The sequence below is a fragment of the Parus major genome, chromosome 3 (genome assembly GCF_001522545.3).
Source record: "Parus major isolate Abel chromosome 3, Parus_major1.1, whole genome shotgun sequence".
In the NCBI taxonomy this organism is placed as follows: Eukaryota; Metazoa; Chordata; class Aves; order Passeriformes; family Paridae; genus Parus; species Parus major.
The window spans coordinates 98,573,243-98,591,606 of NC_031770.1; the positions used below are offsets into that span (position 1 = coordinate 98,573,243).

Consider the following 18,364-nt stretch of genomic DNA (forward strand, 5'->3'; position numbering starts at 1 on the left):
AGCACCTGCCAACCAGCTTGGTTTTATCACAGGTAAATAACACTGACTCATGTCCCCATTACTCTTCTCATTTGACTTTCTCTAAAGTGATCCCTCAGTTGAGGGATTTCCAAAAACAAGATTAAAAGAGGATTTTAAGAAAAATTACATTGTCTTTTGAAACATTGCTTTCTTCTTCATTGAACGTACATTGCAAGGAAGCTCAGTGATGGAGGGGGTCTCAGGGCTGCTCCTCCAACCCCTCCTGCAAGGCTGTTCTGCAAATGGCACAGCCAGGCAGGAGCTCCTACACAGCCAAAATTTCTGGCCAGAAGATTCCCTTGGGGAAGTGCCATGTGCCTCCAGGACCACAATGGGGAGATGACCAGGATGACCATGTCCCCAGCTCAAAGCCAGAAGACAAGCTTTTGCTGTTGCTGTTTGCAAGTCCTGGCTCTTCTGGGAGAGGCAGCTCAGAGCCAGCCTGACCCACAACAATCGTCCTTGCCAGACGCCTGGCTGTGTCTGGGGCAATTTGTCACCTTCAAGGACACCACCACCAGCACTTTCCATCCCAACAATCATCACAGGTATCAGAAAACCCATGGGAAAAGAGGACCTCAATCCTTAATCCTTGCCAGCATTTTCTCCCTTTGCTTTTTGGTGCTGGGCTGGCCAGGTCAAGTCGATAAACTGCTCAGAAAAGGTAAATACCACTTTAATCTCTTCCTCCAGTCAATCATGGCAAACCACAGGAAGGCAGATAGTAATTCAAGATTAGCAATAGCCTTATGAAGCTCACATTATTACCGGAGAAATTTAAAAAGCCACAACCCCAAACACCTTAGTTTCCATCTAATCCCTTGATGATTAAACCCCAGACAGCAAAAAAAAACTTCACAAGTTATCTTCAAATTTAGCATAGTTGGAATGATGCAAATGAATCTAATTTAATCCCTCTTTGTTTCTCACTCCTGACTGTGGAAACAGAATAAAAGCAGAAAGAAAAATCAAACAAAAAGTGAGACGCCAGAACACTTGTGGATTTAAGTTTCCAAAGGTCCATGCTGGGTCATCATGGGATTATTACAGATAGGTTTAACAAATATACACCATCAAAAGAAGAACTTCAAAGAAGACAAATATACCCAATGGGACCAATTTTGCAAATGCCTTCACAGAATCAGAGAATCATTTAGATTGGAAAAGACTAAGATCATCAAGTCCAACAATTAACCTAACAGCTCCAAGTCCACCAGTAAACCATGTCCCTAAGTGCTTCATCTACACATCTTTTAAATACCTCCAGGAATGGTGACTATACCAGTGACTATACCACTCCACCCAGGGCAGACCATTCCAGTGTTTGGCAATGTTTTCTATGAAGAAATTTTTCCTAACATCAAATCTAAACCTTCCCTAGCACAGCTTGGGACCATTTCTTCTTACTCTACCACTTGTTATCCTGGAAAAGAGATCGACCTCCACCTAGCTACAACCTCCTTTCAGGTACTTGCAGGAAGTGATAAGGTCCCCCACAAAGCCTCCTTTTTCCCAGACTGAACACCCCAGCTCCCTCAGCTGCTCCTCCTCATAAGACATGTTTTCTAGACCCCTCACTAGCTCCATTGCTCTTCTGGGAGGGGAGAAGCAGCCCTCACAAACTCATTTCAGGAATGTTTCTGCAGCCTCTTTTCATTTCAGATTGCTTGTGACTAGCTGTCAGCTTTCTATGACCATTTTGCTTTATTTCTCCAGGGATTTCTGTAGCTCAGGAATTGACCGTTAGCAAACATTAGAACTCCAAATCATCCAACATCTTGGTGGTATTTCTCTGGTTGGCTGTCTATCTGTATTGAACCGTCTTGCATGCTGGAAAGCTGTAATTCTTGAAGAAAAAGGTTGGGCATAAATGATAGCAACACCTCTTTGGATCTTTTTGTGTGTTCCCCAATAGTCATTGAATACAAAATTATTTTTAGTGTTTATGCAATTTCTTGTGGGATAATGCACAGAATATTAGAGGGCTCAAAGAGAGTAGCAGCTGCAGGCACCTCTCAAGTAGCCACTGACCACAGAATGTCCCAGAGCCTCCCAACACAGGCAGTTCCTGACAGACATGTTCAGAGCTGTGCTGAGCTGAGTGCCGAGCAGCACAAAGAGACCCATCTGAGGATCTCCCCAAACAGAACAGAGAGATCTCCCAATGCCTGTTGAACCTGGGCAGCCTGGAGAAGAGCCACTGCAGCCTCAGAAATGGCTGCAGGTCTCCTGTCAAAACCTGTCCACCACAGGTCACAGGGCAGTGCCACACAGAGGGAAACCTGCTGCTGTTGGAGCTACCAGGTGACAACCCCATTTATAACCAAAGTGGAGTTGAGCACCATGAACTCCTTTCTCTCACCGGACATGAGCCCTAAGGGCTGTAAATGTTGGAGGAGGCCTCAAGCAGGTACTTGCTCTGTTGCCACCTATTCCTGGGTGGAGTGGTGTCGTCACCTGTGCCACCGCCCTCGCTGGCAGGGCAGCCGGAGAGGCACGGCAGGAGCCACAGCCCCATCCTTGAGTCCAGCTGTGCTCACGTTGGCAATGCTGGCACAGGGAAGGGTTTGCTGGGAAATCAAGGCCATTACTCACATATCTCCTGCGAGGAGAATCCAGCTTCAAGCAGGTGAAGCTGGCAGAGCTGGTGGTTAGACAGAGTTTTCCATTATATGTTCCTGGTTGAGTTGCTTCTAGTTTAAACTGTTCAGATTCTTTAGTTTGCAAGTTTGTTCTTTTCCTTGGGCTCACATTTTTATTATTTTCTTTTTAAACTGGCAGAATGGTTCAACTATTTTTGAAGGGCCTTGGAGAAAGTGGTTATTGTTAAGTAACATTTTAATCTCTGTAACATTTTCTTCTCTTTGCATCAATGTATCCAGTTTCAAGGTGTTCCAACTTTGGAGTACAAGTGAAAGGTTTGGTTTCTTTGTGTATTTTTTTTTGTTTGTTTGGTTGGTTTGTTGGTTTCTTTTATTTTGCCCTGTCCCTATGAAAATCTGTTGGACTTAATGCAAAGATAAGCTTTGAAAAACTGCTTTGGTGGCAGTGAAATTTTTGTTTGTTTCTCCCCGTTTTGTCGCTTAGATCTTTTAGTATCTTTTTCCTGGTGCAGCCTTGATTTCAGCTCTATTCAGTTCTTATCTCAAGGCAGCACTGAATGTGCTCATGGAGTCTCCTAAGAGGGGTGGCAGAGTGAAAGCTACCGATAAGGCACAGAGACAACTACATTAAATTCTCCATGTATTTTTGACTTGAAAATGTGCTGGGCAGGAGCTGGGAGGGGGCAGGTGGGGAAGAATATCCTAACAGGAAGATGCACTGCTTTGTGCTACACGCCGTATTTCTGAGCAATGCTTCCAATCACCTCGCTCAGGAGGCAGACTTGCATCAATCCCTAAATCCCCTCCATTTTGTGATGGGGTAGGTACGTGGAGAAGCTCTGCAAGTCCATGTCTTGCACAGAACTGGGCGCGAAGGGTGGGCGCCTGTCTCCAGCCAGGGGGACGGCCCGTGCAGACTCAGCCGACGGCACTAAGTTCACCTGTGCCGCTTTCCACCCTTCCGGGGGCCGCTGCCAGCACGGGATGGGGACACTCTGCTGGCAGGGGGCTTGTCCCATTGCCCTGTTCAGAGGGAAGCGTGGGGTCCATGTGCTGGGAGGCGGCTGCGCTCGCTTCCAGCGGCCGCTCCAAGCGGCCACTGCTGCCGCCGTCTCCGTACAGCCGGCACTGGACACTGTCAGCCGCGCTAGGGGATGCGTGCAGGGCCCGGGACGAGCTGGGGCTGTGGGAGACTCCGGCATCCCCTTATTTGTTTTGGGGGTAAAAACCACAAAAAAAAAAAAAAAAAAAAAAAAAAAAAAAAAAAAAAAAAAAAAAAAAAAAAAAAAGTGTGAGAGAACCCCCCAGCATCAAAAATCGGAACTTTTCCCGCCCCGCTGCCCATGGCCGCTCCCGCGGTGCCGGTGGGGCCGGCAGCGAGCGCCAGCGGGGCGGGCGCAGCTCCCCGCGGGCGCGCAGCCCCGCGGAGCCGCCTCTCCGCGCTGCCGCCCCGGCCCCGCACTTCCTGCCCGCGGCGGCGGCCCTGCCGAGGCCGGGCAGGGCGATACCAAGTGTCCGGAGCGGCGGGAGCGGGCGGCCCCTGCGCGGGGCTCGGCGCTGCGCACGCCGCGGGGCGGCCGCGGAGCGGCGGTGCGGTGCGCTCCGCCCCCCGGCGCGCCCGCTGCCCCGCCGGGGAAGTTGCGCTCTGTCCCTCGCTCTCGCCGGTCCCTCGGCGACGGCTCCTTCCTCCCCCTCCCTCCCTCCAATGCGCCTCCCGCTCATTTCCTCTTTTCCTCCCCGCTCGCCGCCGCTCCGCAGGCGCGCGGCTCGCCCGGGCGCCGCCGCGGAGTTGTAGCTCCCAGGAAGCCGCCGCGCCCCCGCGCAGCCGCCGCCGCCGCTTCCAGGCCGCCCCGGGACCCCGCTCCGCCAGCCGGGTAAGAAGCCGGGGCTGCTCCGCCGCCGCCCGCGGAGCGGCGCGGAAACTTCGGTCGGGCTGTGGGAGGTCTGCGTCCTCTCTCCTGCCTCGGGGACTGTCGGAGAGCGAAGCTGGAGGGAGGGGGCAGATTTCTGGCTTTTGGCGTGGGTATTTTGGGGGAGAGAGGGCTCAAAACGTCCTGTCTGGATTGCGGGCGCGGGGTGCTCCGCGCATCTCTTCCATCCCCGCGGGGCGCGGAGCGGGGCGGCTGCTCCCTTCGGCGCCAGGAGATGCGGAGCGGATCCGGGCGCCCTCCTCGCGTCCGGGGGCTGCGAGCGGATCCCCCCTCTACCGCCGAGGGGCTGCGGTGTCAGCGCTCGCCTCGCCCCGAGCGGAGGGAATTGCCAGCGTTTCCCCTGCCCTCAAAAAACCCCAAGCCGTATGTATCTGTGTCCTTGTGTATCTGTAGGTGTGTGGATATCTGTACATCTGTGTGTGCATATCCCCGTGCAGCCCGCGTGTGTGTTCGGCTGTGTGCGAGCCTCCCCGATGGCGAGGGGCGCTTCGCGGCTCTGCTTTGTGGTGGTTAATGGTTTACCCGGAGAAGTTCCCGACGCATGAATGTTGCAGGGCCCTTTGAGTCAACTCCTACAGACCCGGACTTCCTATTGCCAACCTTCCCAAACGACCTTTAAAAAATGCTGGTGTTTGTCTCTGGTGAGTTGGCTTTTTTGTCTGTCGCCTCGCCTGGGAGATGTCCGGGGCTGTGCTGGAGGCCGGATGGCTGCAGCCAAGGTCACCCCAGTTCCCTGAAAGCCGGGCAAGGGGGGACACCCTACTCCTGTGAGGTTGTGGCAGCAAAGGCATCTGCCAGCCGTAGCTTGCATCAGGCTGCTGGGGGACCTGCTGGAGCACATGGCTCCAGCACACGCCAGCTGCCGACGTCGGGAGAATTACAAGAAATAAGAAATAAAACAAGGCAAGTGTGTTTACAAGTGAGTTTCTATCTAAATAAGTTCCTGCTTGGTTTGTGAAAAGGTCATCTAATGTAATGTTGGGAATGAAAGGTTTGCTGAGAAAAACAGCTGGGTGCTCAGTAGGTCTGTGTCTCGGCTCATAGCTGGGTGATTTATACCTGTGTGACAAAATCCTGAGCTTTTTCACAGGAATACTTGTAGGCAAGCACTGTAGCTGAGCATTGTCCTGTAATCCCATTCACAAGTGAAAATCTGGTAGGAAGATCAAATTTTCTCTGTGGGAGGAAGAAAGGAGGAAACAATCACTCCTTTCCCAAAATATTTCCCGTTTTTCCTAATGGGAGCCATTTGTCATAATTTCAGGTTCAAAAGCTCTTCTTGCCTGAGATGAAATTTGAGCAAACACTGGGGGATTATTTCAGCAGCCACTGATATCCAGTGGTATAATGCTGTTTTGCGTGGGGTCCACGAGCATTGTTGGGTACTTTTGGCCAGGGAGCAGAGCCAGGAGGAGCCTCACTGCTTGTTCCAGAGTCAAGTATCTACCTCACTTCTGACCGCTCAGCTCTTCTCAGATGCTTGGATTGGGAACTCTTTGATTCAGGTGAATGTATCTTAGGGCTGAGTGTGCCTGATTTCATGTAGTGTGGTGGAGCTTGGGGAAGAGGGCAGACCATCTCACATTTTCCTTAGGTTGGGTAAGGAGGTGCTGGCCAGCCAGGAAGACACACATCACCTCATCCTCACATTTAGTCTCTGCATTTGTTTGTTTCTTGCCTTTCTCTGTGTAGAGGTGGAAGTGTAGGAAACTGTGAGGGGAAAAAATGGGTGCCACTATAGAGTGGCTGTTGCAACACTGTCAGGAGCTCTGCTGAGGAGTCAGTTCTGCTGGCAAAAAAAGTGCTTTTGTTGGCATAGCTTAGACTGTTCAGGGAATTGCTACGGTGCTGGAGCAGGGTTTGCTCTTGCAGCTGGCTGCTTGCACCGGCAGGAACTTGTGTAGACGAACCTTTCTAGCTCTCAGATGAGGCTGCCACTCTGTCGGTGCAGGCGATGCTTTGCTCGCTGCCTGTCGCAGCTGGCACTGTGGTGCCCCCATCCTACCACCCGAGCTCATGGGCATGGAAGTAACATGGGCCAGTTGTTGGGAGCTGGGGATAGAGATTAATTTGTAGCCTAAGCAACATTAAACTTGGATTATGACTCCACAAAAAAAAAAAAAAAAAAAGAAAAAAGAAAGAAAGCACATAATCTAGGTTTAGAAATATTGCAGTTAAAAATAAGCATGCGATGTGTTTTTTGTTTTTTTTTTGTACAAGCAAGGTAACAATCCTTTGAGTGTTGATTACTTTGACATGGGGGAGACAAGAATGCTGGTAGACCAAGGGGGCAGTGTGAATTCAAATTCTATATCATTAGGGTTTTTTACTGCCTTTTAGTGATGTGAAACTGTATGCAGTGGTGTTGCACTGTTTGCATGTGCAAGATGCACTGATACTCACTCATGGGAAGTGGATCTCACACATTTCCAAAGAACTGATGGAATTTCCTTCAGGCATGACTTTTAGGTCAGATTCAGGAGAAAATGCAATGTGTTTTCCAGTTAATGGAAGAAATATAAACTTTTTTTTTTAATGTATTTTCCATCGTGTTCCTAGGATGCTTTCCATAGTGTCTATATGTGGGATCAGTTTCTTTGTTCATTAACTGTATTAGAAAATTGTTTGTGTCCAACATCTGCATCTTCATTGAGCTTAACTTGACAGAAGTTAAATTTCTTTTGGAGAGAGGTTTATTTTATACTGTGTTAACTGTGTTACTGTATTGTATGGGATCCTACCCATGGGTAATGAAAGGATTTGCTTTTGCAGAATTGTTGAAGTTTAGCTTTAATGAACAGAACTTGTTTCTCATCAGTGCCTAAAATTCCACTGTTCCAATAATCCTCTACCGGCCAGAGCGTATAACAAATGTAAACACTTATCTTCACTTCATCAGTCTTTTGTTGTATGAAAGGTTCCACTAGTCAGTTTTGTGTTGCTAACCTGCTAATTAACCCATTGATTTCTGCATTTCTCCACTTACCCAGATAAATATCCTCTGCCTGTTGTCATGCTCTGCTAGCAAAGTAATTGTGAATCCTTGAACAGTGGGGGAAAATGCCCCATGAGGAGGTCCTTACTTTACCTCTCGGAGTCTTTCAGGGGATAGGAGAGAATTTTCAGCTGAATCTCCTGGAAATGTGACCTTTCTGGAAGTCTGGTGTTGCTTAATGGCTGGGAGACGACAGGGTCGACCGCAGGATGAATTATGCATTCTCCTGCTCTGATTGTGTTGGAATTAGAAGGCAGGAGCTGGGGGGGAGGGCAGATCAGTCTTTTAATCTAAGAAATATTGAAGTTCTTCTGGATTGCACTGCAGGAAAGATATTATCATCATTATTATTATTATTATTATTATTATTATTATTACTACTACTATCTGTTTCTCATTTGCCTAGTAGGTTTGTAGATACCCGTGAGTATCTACAAACTCATGGGTGAAAAAAATGGAAATGATACTTGGGCTGTTCCACTGTTTCTTGTCCTGTAGCTGTGTATCTTTTTAAAATCAAAGAAAGCAGCAAGTAATTTAAGGAATTCTCCCTGGTGATCAGTGTTAGTTGAGATACTTGGAAACCCATGCCAAGCAGCATTCCATTCAAAAGATGCCAGCTACATTCAAAAAGCCTGGCCAGCCTTTTTGTTCCCTTGCATGCAACGTATTTCCCAGTGATTGAGCTGCCTGTCTGAAGGGGGACAATCTACTTGAAAAACAGCAAGAAAACTTAGACATAGCTGTAGCTGCATATACTTCAGGCATCAGCCCTTGAGACCTTCTGCCAGTTTTTTTGGTGACTCCTTCAAATAGGTTTTAACCTTTTTTTTTCTTTTTCTGCCCTCTGTTTTTAAACTAAATTGGGCTGCCTGATGGGGAAGAATGCAGCTGCATACTTGCACATTTAGCAGCTGGGGGAAAAAAAGGATGCTTGCTAGTATTTCAGTTGCTGTAATCTTAATGTATTCAGAGAGGTGTTTAAGCTGATGGTATCCCTTTAAATATCCACTTGGGTTGGAAAGCACTGGATTGGTGACAGGGACGCTCGGAGATTTCAGGGGTGGAAGGCATGGCTTGCACCTAGAGAGATACTTGAGAGAGAAAAACAGGCGTACTGAGATCCTGATATGTTTGCCAAGAGCAACAGCTAAACTTGGGCAGCTGGTTTAGCAATTAAATAATGTTTTTGTTTTGGACAATGGGTTTATCGTAATGAATTAGCCGGTGGACTAGTCAGAGTGGCAAAGGGGTTTGTTTTTGATTCCCCAACCATGCAGCATACCAACATCGGGCACGTACTTCCCAGCAATGGAAGGGCAAGAAGCATTTCACACGAATTGTCTGGGAGTGGGAGCATGTACACTTGTGTGTCCCTGTGTGTAAACCCCAGATTCTTGTAATCTCTTGAAAATAAAAACGTGATGGATGGCATAGCTTGGGCATGGAATAAGAAAATACACGGTGCCTTGTGCTTAGAAGTTGGCGTGTGGCTCATGCAAAGTCATTTTAGAATAGTCGGGGGCGGCGGTGGGAGGAGGGAGGAAAAGAAATGCCTTCAGGGGGCTGGGAGCCAGCGCGTGGGAGTGCTGCAAGCATCCTCGCCGGCCTTCCGCGCTTCCCATTCACCTCTGCTCCTCACAGCCTGGCCTGGCTGTGCAGAAAGGAGCTTCTCCTCGCTCGGAGGTAGCAGGACGTTTTTTTCAGGTTTCTTTTTTTCTTTCAAAAGGGCATTATGCGCAGGATGCTCTGTTCTTGGCAGCTCGCCCACTGTGTGAGGGGAGATAGCTTGCTGGTTTGGTCACAATGCAGATAGCCACTGTCAAAGCCAGTTAGCATTTGCAGGCCATTCTTTGCTTTTTCTCTTAAATAAAGCTTTTCTTATTTAGCAGGCAAATTTTGTTTCTCCAAACACAATCACTTTCTCTTTCTTAAAACTTATCTGGGGAGAAGCAGACTTTGCTTTGTAGAGCAGTTTGGGGCTGCTGGATGAAAGCTGCTTGTGTGTGAGAGGAGAGTGGGAGTTGCATGGGAAGATGTTGTGGATGCACAGCCATTAGCACCAACTTTGATTATGAAATGTGTGTTCAAAAAATAAAAGCAACCGTACTTCACAGTGCTTAGGAAAGGGCCTAACATCTAACAAAGAAGCAACATCTGTTCAATATGTTAGAAGACACCTGAAAACCTGTATTTCCCTTGCCAGAGCTGAAGGGAAGGCAGCAACTTGAAACGTGGGCTTGGGAGCAGGGGCCTGGCAGGAGCTGCCTGGCCAGTGGGTATCACAGGCAGCTGCCTTTCATCGTCCTGTATGGAGGGATCAAAGCACTGTCCTGGAACAAGCTGGGGTTTCTGCTTTTCCTTCTAGCTTCCAATTCAAGATTCTTTTTCAACAGTCAATACCCCCGTGTCTTGTGCCATCTCTCTGATCTCCCCTCCGTGGTGTCCACCCTCCTAAAGCTCTTGTACTGAATGAGCTGGAGCCGCTGTACATGGTGTGGTGGAAAGAAAGGGGGGTCAGGATATAAGCCCTCCATGGTTAGTCACCACAATTTTTACTGGGCTGAGTTTTATTGCTCTTGAGCTCATGTATGTCAGCTTTGCTTCAGAGGGGTTCTGGGAGGCTTCCCAGAAAATGGGTGCTCCTGTGCCTAAGAGTTTATTAAAGGAGGCACTTATACCAAGTAGAACGTGGGTTGGAAACACAGATATTTGACAGCTGTGGAATCACATGTGTTTCTGAAAGTCAGAATCATTTAAATGGGAATGAGCTAGGCTTGTGTCTAGCCTCTCTAGTGGCTTTGTGCAATGAACCCTGGATGGCTGCATCCAGGTGGAGGATGGCAGTCCAGGACTACCCCTGATGTAAGAAGCCTGATTTCCCCAAACCCCATGGCAAATTATTTCCCTTGCCTTAGGCATGATGTGAAGCAAACTGGCTGAAATCAGTTGTGTGAGACTTTTTCATTCCAGGTGGTTCCCCTGCTCATTGGCTGAGGATGGTTCAGTGGGTGCTGCACCCTCAGTGATGGCTGAAGCCCCTTCTCTGATGTCCAGGGTTTGGTCACTGCATGTGCTTGTCCCCCAGGGAGCAACTGGGAACAACCCCAGTGTGAGCCTGAGGTGCTGTGCTTCTCCATGCCAGGTTCATCCCAGGAGCAGCAGCTCTGCCAGGACCAGTCAGAGTTTCTTCCAGGGTTATCAGAAGATGCATCAAAAGATAATTTATTTTTTTTTTAATGGAAATTAGATTTCATTCCAGCTGAGGGTAATTGAAGTGGTGGTAATGGTCTGAAAGTAAATGAGATTCAGCTCTGTAGACTGCAGCCACAACTCTCTGTTCTGCTTGTGTCACGCTTCTTAAAATGGCATTCATTCCTAAATCTGGCCCTAAAGCTCTGTTACAAAGAGCCGTGTTTGTCTCAGGAGATAGGAAAAGATCACACTTTAATTTTAATTCATTCTCTAGCCCTCGACTCCCATCTCCTTAAGGATTCCCTGAATCTGCAGGCTGAATTTCCCAGCCAGGTTTGTCCCCATGGGAAGCCTCCTGACCCTGGTGGGATTTGCAAGGGAGCAAAGAGTCCGTCTTATCTTATTCAGATGGTACAGCCCTCCAAAGCAGCTTGCAGTTTCAAGCTGAATAATCTGTGACTCCAGCAATGCTTCTCTACCACTCACAAAGAAGAGAAGAATCTTTGCAGGGAAAAATTCCATTGCTGACACCTGCCGAGGTACCACTGGACTGTCCAGAGTGGAGGATGGATGCAATAGCTGAGCCTGTCACTGGGGGATCTCCCCATGCCTCTTCTGACAAAATGTCCTGGTAAACACAGGGTTTGCCAGATCTGATCTGCTCAGTCACACCAAATGTGATTTCTCTTCTCTCAGATCTCCTGGTATTTGACTCTGTCTTTCGTGGCCCCTGCTGGGGGCTGTTGGCAGGCTGTTCACATGATGTCTGCTGTAGCTTCCCAGAAGTCCTGTCCCTTAAGTGAGGCAAGCTGTTCTGAACTGATAGCACCAGAAACAGCTGAATTTACTGAGTGCTGGCTTTTATGGGTGTCATTCAGAAGGTACAGTTTGGAAATGAAGGTGCACTTGCTGACCATATCCAGAGCTCTTATTTGTTGCAGGGCACATTCAAGGGTGATCTTCTTCAGCATTTGGCTGAGCCATCACCTTCCAGGCAGCAGGGGCTTCACAGCCAGATGTTGGTTAATTCCATTTGTGTTGGGGCATTTTCAATTAGCTGTGCTGAGCTTTGTTTTCAGATGCTTGATGCCCACTGCTGGTGCCGGGGTCTTCTACGTATGACTAATGGGTTTGATGGCATTTTATGCTTGGTGGGGAGACACGTTTCTAAGAAAAATGCTCTGTGCTGCTTGCTCAGTTCCAGGAAAGCATTGCAAAAACATTTTGGTAGAAGTTTTGATATTCTTAAGCTGTATGCATGCAAAAGTCCAGGCTGACTGTTGAGTATTAATGGCTCCTCAAGGGTTTGTGACAAGTGTGCCTTGAGGTGGAGTAGCCTGAGACAGAAAGATGAGCTGTGGGTGGCATGAGGGGTTTAATGCTGTGCCTGCTGCTTTCCACGTGAGCACACTCCCTGTGTCATGCCTGGTGTTTGAATGCAGCGAGGATGAGGAAGATGTGCAGGTGCTGGGGCAGAGCGGTGCTGCAGGCTGAGCTACTCAAGGCCAGCCACCACTGCCACCTCTCTCTGTGGCCTTGATGTCCCTGTGCCAGCTCCTGTGTCCCTGGCCGCAGCCTGTGGCTGCTGTGCCGTGGGGCTGCCAGTTTGTCACTGCTTGTCTCCTCTCCTCCCCCTTCTCACTCTGCTGCTCACATCAAGCCAAGGAGATGCCAGGCTCCTGTTCATGATACCAACCTCCATTTAAGCCCATTTCTTAACTGGTAGTCAGAAGTAGGTGAAAGGAAAGGGGAAAATCCCTGACTGGAGTAGCAACAGTGACAGGTGGCAAAGATGTCAAGGTGGTCACCATCAAACTTCTCCAGGAGCTTGGCTTCTCGCAGGTCATGGTCCCACTGAGTAAAAAGACAAGGGGACTTCCAGCACTGTCACTCAGGTGTCCCTGTGACTCCCCTGAGGAGGGGTTTGCCCAGCTGTGCTCCAGACAGTCCTGCTGCTGGCTGAACCCATCTGCACGTGCCCTGGCTGTGCTGGGACAGTCTGTGCCAAAGTAAACTGCAGGTTGCAGGAAAGCTGTCTGTGAGGAAGTGTCAGCATGTCCTGGCAGAGCAGGGAAGACCCTTCAGCTTAAAAACAAGTCTTTGTCACCTGAGGTTGATATTTTACAGCCTATGAAACCATGACTGATGTGTGCTGGAAGTTTTGTGCTTAACAAACTTACTTTTCCAGCTTTCTGGAGGTTAACAAGACACTAGTGCATCTGGTTTTTGCTTTGCTTCCAAGGTGGTTTTCCCCTTATAAAGATGAGAGTTTGTAGATTTTTTTAAATGAATAAATGATCTGCCCAGGAGCACTAGTTTGTGATAAACTTAATTTAAATGCAGCTGCATATTTTGTAGCTTCAGTGTGGTTTTATGTAGCATAAAAGAGCCTCAATATGCAGAGAGGATTAAGGTTATGTGAGGTGCCTTGGCACTGCCATAACAGCTTATATCACTATAATTTGGTTTTTGAATTAATTCAGGCTTCATTCAGTCCTTGGAAAGTTTTCGAACTATTTCAACTACTGATCTCTTATATCCCTCCATCTGGTATCTTAGCTAATATAAATTACATTCTCTTGTAATAAAAGACAGTTGACACTAGGTCCTGCATAGCTGCTTAGCAAATCTTATTTTAGCAGATACCTCCCTTCCCGTGACCTTCCTCATTCATTATATCACTCCAAAATCTTTATTGTGTAACTTGATTGTGATGTTTAGTTTAGAGCATCCTGTGAAGCAGGGAAACGCCACTGAAAAGGAGCCTAAAAAGAGGAAGAGAGAAGCTTCCTGGCCAATGAATGTGTAATTGCACAATTTAGTTAATTGTATTGGAAAAAAGTTTAAGAGGAAATAGGGTAAATAACTGGTACTGTTCTGTCCCCAACTGCATGTACCCTGTTTGGCTGTAGGCTGACTGCAAGTGTGCAAGTCAGACCAGGCAGTATGTGGCATTTGTCAATAGTTTTTCTGGGGAAAAAAATCCCAACATCTAAACACCTCTGTGATTCAGTCAGGAGGGATGGGAGCCAAAACTGACATATAATGCAGAAATGCAATCTGGAAATTTGGGCTGGGGAAATTGCTTCTGCCTCCACCAAGATGAATCTGTAGTGGATGAAGTAGCCCATGATGTATTTCATGAAAGGCCTGGTTGGCATTCAGGTTTCACCTTTGCACAAGCTGCTTCTGGCTTCTGTTGATTTCCCTGCTGTTTCCCTGAATCTGGCAGGGATCACTGCTTGTTATGATAACATCACTCAGAGATAAGATTCTTGTGCAGAAGGCTTCAGGCTGTCAATGGTTTAACTACCACATTGCAGCTGTGTTCAATAAATAAACCTTTGGGAATTCTCAGAATGGGGTTTTTGGAGGTGTGGAACAACAGTTAGTCACTGCAGACCTAAGCTACTAATGTAGGGCCTACCTTTTTGGAGTCTGCTCCAAGTGTTTCTGTGCTGTAAGGAGAGCTCCAGCACAGCAGATATGCATTCAACATGTATAGGGCAGCATGGAATATATTCTAAAATCCCACAGGAAAAGTCTAAGGCAATAGATGGGTTCAATTGGTGGAATTTCTGTGGCTTCTGTGATGTCTCACAGCTAAGGCGTGATGTTCCTGCTTGGGCAGGGGTGTAAGTCACAGCCTTCCAGACAAAGATGTTGGTCTCTTACTCACTTGGAGAGTTTTGTTTAAGCTCCCAGGTGAATATCTTCTTGTGCTCTCAAGGACTTGTTGACTTACATGATAGACTGATTGCCAAGGGAAACTGAAGGAAACAAGGCAGAGATGACACCACCATCCCTGCAACACCCAGTAGACCCACAGTCCTTTGTTTTAAGCTGTTTTTGTTGGGGTTTTTTGTTGAAACCAATTGTTTTATTGTTTGGTTTTTTTTTTTAATGATATAATATGAGGTAATGTTTTTAAACTGAAGGAAGGTTGCTTTAGACTAGATGTAAGGAGCAGGTTTTTTACCATGGACAGAGGTTGTTCAGAGAGGTGATAGATGCCCCATCTCTGGGAACATTCAAGGTGAGGTTGGAGGGCATTCTGAGCAACCTGATCGAGTTGAAGATGTCCTTTTTTTGTTGCAGGGGTGTTTGACTGTATCACCTTTAAAGGTGCCTTCCAACCCAAGCTATTCTACGATTCTACATCCATAATTCTTGGTTCTTTCTTTGCTGCTCAGGGGTGGACCTGGCTTTGCATTTCACTTCACTCTTACGGGTTAAATTCACCAAGCGGTGTCAGGGTGGCTTTGTGAACAGATGTAAGTACCAGTGATACAGCAAAAGGCTTCAGGTTGCAAAAATTTATGTTGGAAGATTGTGTAAGTAAACCGCAGAAGGGAAACCCCGGAGGCAGAGAGCTGGCAGGACTTGGACACCTGCTAAAAATGCAGGCTGCTGTACAGCAAGTGAAATCAAAGCAGCCTGGGAGCCTGTTGAAGCTGTTCAGTCAATAGGTGTAGAAGGTGTTCCAAATAAGCAATACATGGCCTCTGAGGAATGTTTTGAACTCCTCCCTGTTGCTGTTTCCTGACACTGTCAGTGCTTGGTGTTTCCTCCACGCTCTGGCCTTATTAGTATTATTGTATTACTGAGGATGTTGCAAGCACATTGCTTAGGTGAAATGGTAATGGAGAGGTGTCACTAGAGGAATCTGAGGCAGAAAAAGCAGTTTATGCTGTGGAGAGAGCATTAATCTCTCTCAGAGTCTCAGGTGATGTACAGTCCAAGATGTTTCTGCACTGCAGCCACAGCAGGGTATCGAAAAGAACATTTGAATTAGCTTTTGCCTTAGTCAGTGTCTAATTCCCTAATTAGAGCACCCTGGAGGTCAGGAGGGGCTGGAAAGCCTGCCCAGGAGCCTGCACTGGGCTGCAATGGCATCTGTGCTCTCTTGAGCCAGGTTGGCAGTGCTCTTTGGGCGTGACTGTCCTTTGATGGTCAGAGTGAACTGACCAACAGCTCTGCTGCAATGCAGGGGCCAAGAGGGCTCTGTTTCTGCCAGGGAGTTAATTTCCTGGCATTGTGGGTTCTCAAGGTGGGCTCCAGGCATGGTGGCCTTCTGGGCATGGTGTGAAAGATGGGGAGGAGAAGGGGGTGAGACATGAGACTGCATTAGAGGAAGGGGTGAGTGGGCACATTCCAGAGCAGCTGGTCAGCCAGCACAAGTGCATGGCTGCATGTGCTGTCTGGATGCATCCACAAGCATGTGCAGAAAGTGAAGAGCCAAAGCTGAGGTGTGGTGGTGGGTGATGAGTGAGCTGGCTGGGGGGGGACTGGAGGGAAGTTAGAGCAAAATAGAACAGTTCAGTTGTCAAGATCCTACGATGATCACTGAGCCCAACTGCAAAGCAGGTGACAAGTCAATTAGCTCTTGGCTGTCCATGGAGTATTGCTACCCACACGTGAAGGGAATGGCAAAATTGTGTGTCCTACAAGCCTTTATCAGTTTATAATTGCAAGAAAAGGATAAAAAACCCCACCCCATATTTATAAAATAGCAGAGTCTACTTGAAAAAGGAATTGCAAATAAGGGAGTGCAGAGACCTAACGTAGTCCAGGGAGTATCTCTGCTGCTGCATGCGGTGTTTGCAGGCAGGTCACGCCTTCCACAGACGTGGCAATGTTAATAACAGTATTGATTTGTCTTAATGCAGTTATGAAAGCTGAACCTCAGAGGTGTGGGAGGGCCTTATTGGTAATTGGCATCAAGATTGATGAAGGATAGTATCAGCCAAAGGGGAGCAAATGGAGGCTAGACCAGGGCAGGGTAAAATAGTGACCAATACAGGAAGAAAAGTGCCCACAGCACTTGAGGCTTCTCCATTGAATAGAAAGAAATTTGCTTAAAATGTAATGCCTATGACTCAAAGTAAAGGAATGGGGTTAAAATCACTTTGAAAAACAAGGCAAAAGAAAGGTGTCTGCCTTGTCTTTGGTGCAAGCCAAGGCCTGTCCAGGGATTCTGCAGGATGTGGCAGAGCTGCAAGACCTGGGGGGCAGCAGGGGTGGGTGATATCTGACCCCTCAGAGAGAATTTTACCCCTGTCAGATCAAAATATGCTCTGAAAAAATAATTTGTCACCTTGGTTTCTCAGGTCTCTCAATTAAGCTCTGTTTGTAAGGAGGATCTTTACACGTGGTTATTTGGAGCAGTCATCTTCTTAAGCTTTTTGCTAGCAGCTCTGAAAATAGTAGACTGATGCACTCAGCTCTTCCTGCCCAGCCTCCAAAAGTTTCTGACATCTCTTCCTTTAATTCTGCTTTGTAATTGAATTTCTGCTATGAGTTTCTTCTGCTAATTCATTTATAGCATACTTTTAATTGTCAGTGAATTTGAATACTGCATGGACTGTAAACATAGAAATTAATGTGTGCTATCTAGTTACCCTCTACTCCTGCAGATTTTATATGATTTCAGACATCCCTGAAAGTTTTTTGGGATGCCAAAATCCAGCATCTGGACTGTGAAATTCCATTTACTTAGAGCATGTAAATATGGCCAAATAATATTGCACTATTTTGCTTGTTGGATGAGGAAAGTACAACAATTTTGTAGCAGCAACACAGAAGAGAAATTAAAAGAATTTGTGGGTTGTGTTTCCTATTTTGCCATCAAGCAAGTTCAATCCTTATCTTCTTTTCCCATTGGGGTTCCTTTGTTTTGCAGCTTGGAGAAATTATATCCATCACTCTGCAAGATAAGGATACTAAGTATCTATCATAAAAAGATGTTGAAATGATTTGCTTAAATATTTTTGTTACTGCCGGGTTGCACCACTTATGAGTGCCTGCACAGGGATCTCAAGAGTAACAGAAAATTTCATGGTAACAGAAAATTTATTGGAAGTTACTTCCTGGGAGCAGAACACTGGTGTAATTAAAACCTGCACTGATGAGGGAAGCTACCAGGATGAAATAAGAACAGTCATTTAGTAGGCACACACTTAAGGAGCTTTCTCTTTGTCTTTATTTTTCCTTCCAGGTTCTTTGGGCCTTAGTGAAGTTTGTTTGAAACTTCTCCCCAGATGATGGGAAGGTGCATGTGGGAAGGTTGGTCTTCAGTACAAGCTATTCAACCAGCATCACTCACCAGTGATCAGGGGAGAGGACACCTTCAGGGGATGACTGGTGGCCCCATGGCAGGGCAGGATACCCTGACCTCACTTCTGTGGCACTTGTTTTGTTCTTGTGATTTGTAGAAGGAGCTGCATTTCAGCTGGCTGCCTGACTTCTTTTCAATTTCTTGGTGATTACTTCTGAAAACCTGCGGAGAATTTGTGAGGTTTCCATAACAATCAAAAAGCAAAATGTATAGTGCTGAATTTTTTAAAAGGAGCAGATGGAATTGCAGTACAGTCACTCTGACTTTTATTACAGTGTTTTTTTCCTGGAAGTTAATAAATTATTTCCCACCTGGTCATCTTCTGGGTGCTTATGAGTAACAGTTATCATGGTTTAGTTTGGAACAAAAAATGTCAGACATCCTAATTACTCTCTGTAGCAGGCTAACAGGTCCTGTAGATAGAAAAAAAAACAAATTATATGATTTACTCCAATCCTAGTTAAATATTTGCTGATGTTTTGATATTCATGGGAAAAAACTA

The 18,364-nt window shown here is 46.9% G+C and overlaps 1 protein-coding gene across 3 annotated transcripts in view; it reads left to right on the plus strand.

Moving 5' to 3' along the window:
• Positions 1–4,345: 4,345 nt before the first annotated feature.
• HPCAL1 (hippocalcin like 1) overlaps positions 4,346–18,364 on the plus strand; it is a 64,040-nt gene continuing 50,021 nt past the window's right edge. The window contains exon 1 of one of the 3 annotated variants that reach the window (XM_015622844.3): positions 4,346–4,498. The gene's annotated coding sequence lies outside the window, so the exon portion shown is untranslated. Of the gene's footprint in view, positions 4,499–17,743; positions 17,811–18,364 lie in introns of those variants that run through there. The other 2 variants (XM_015622842.3, XM_015622843.2) reach the window with 2 other exon arrangements.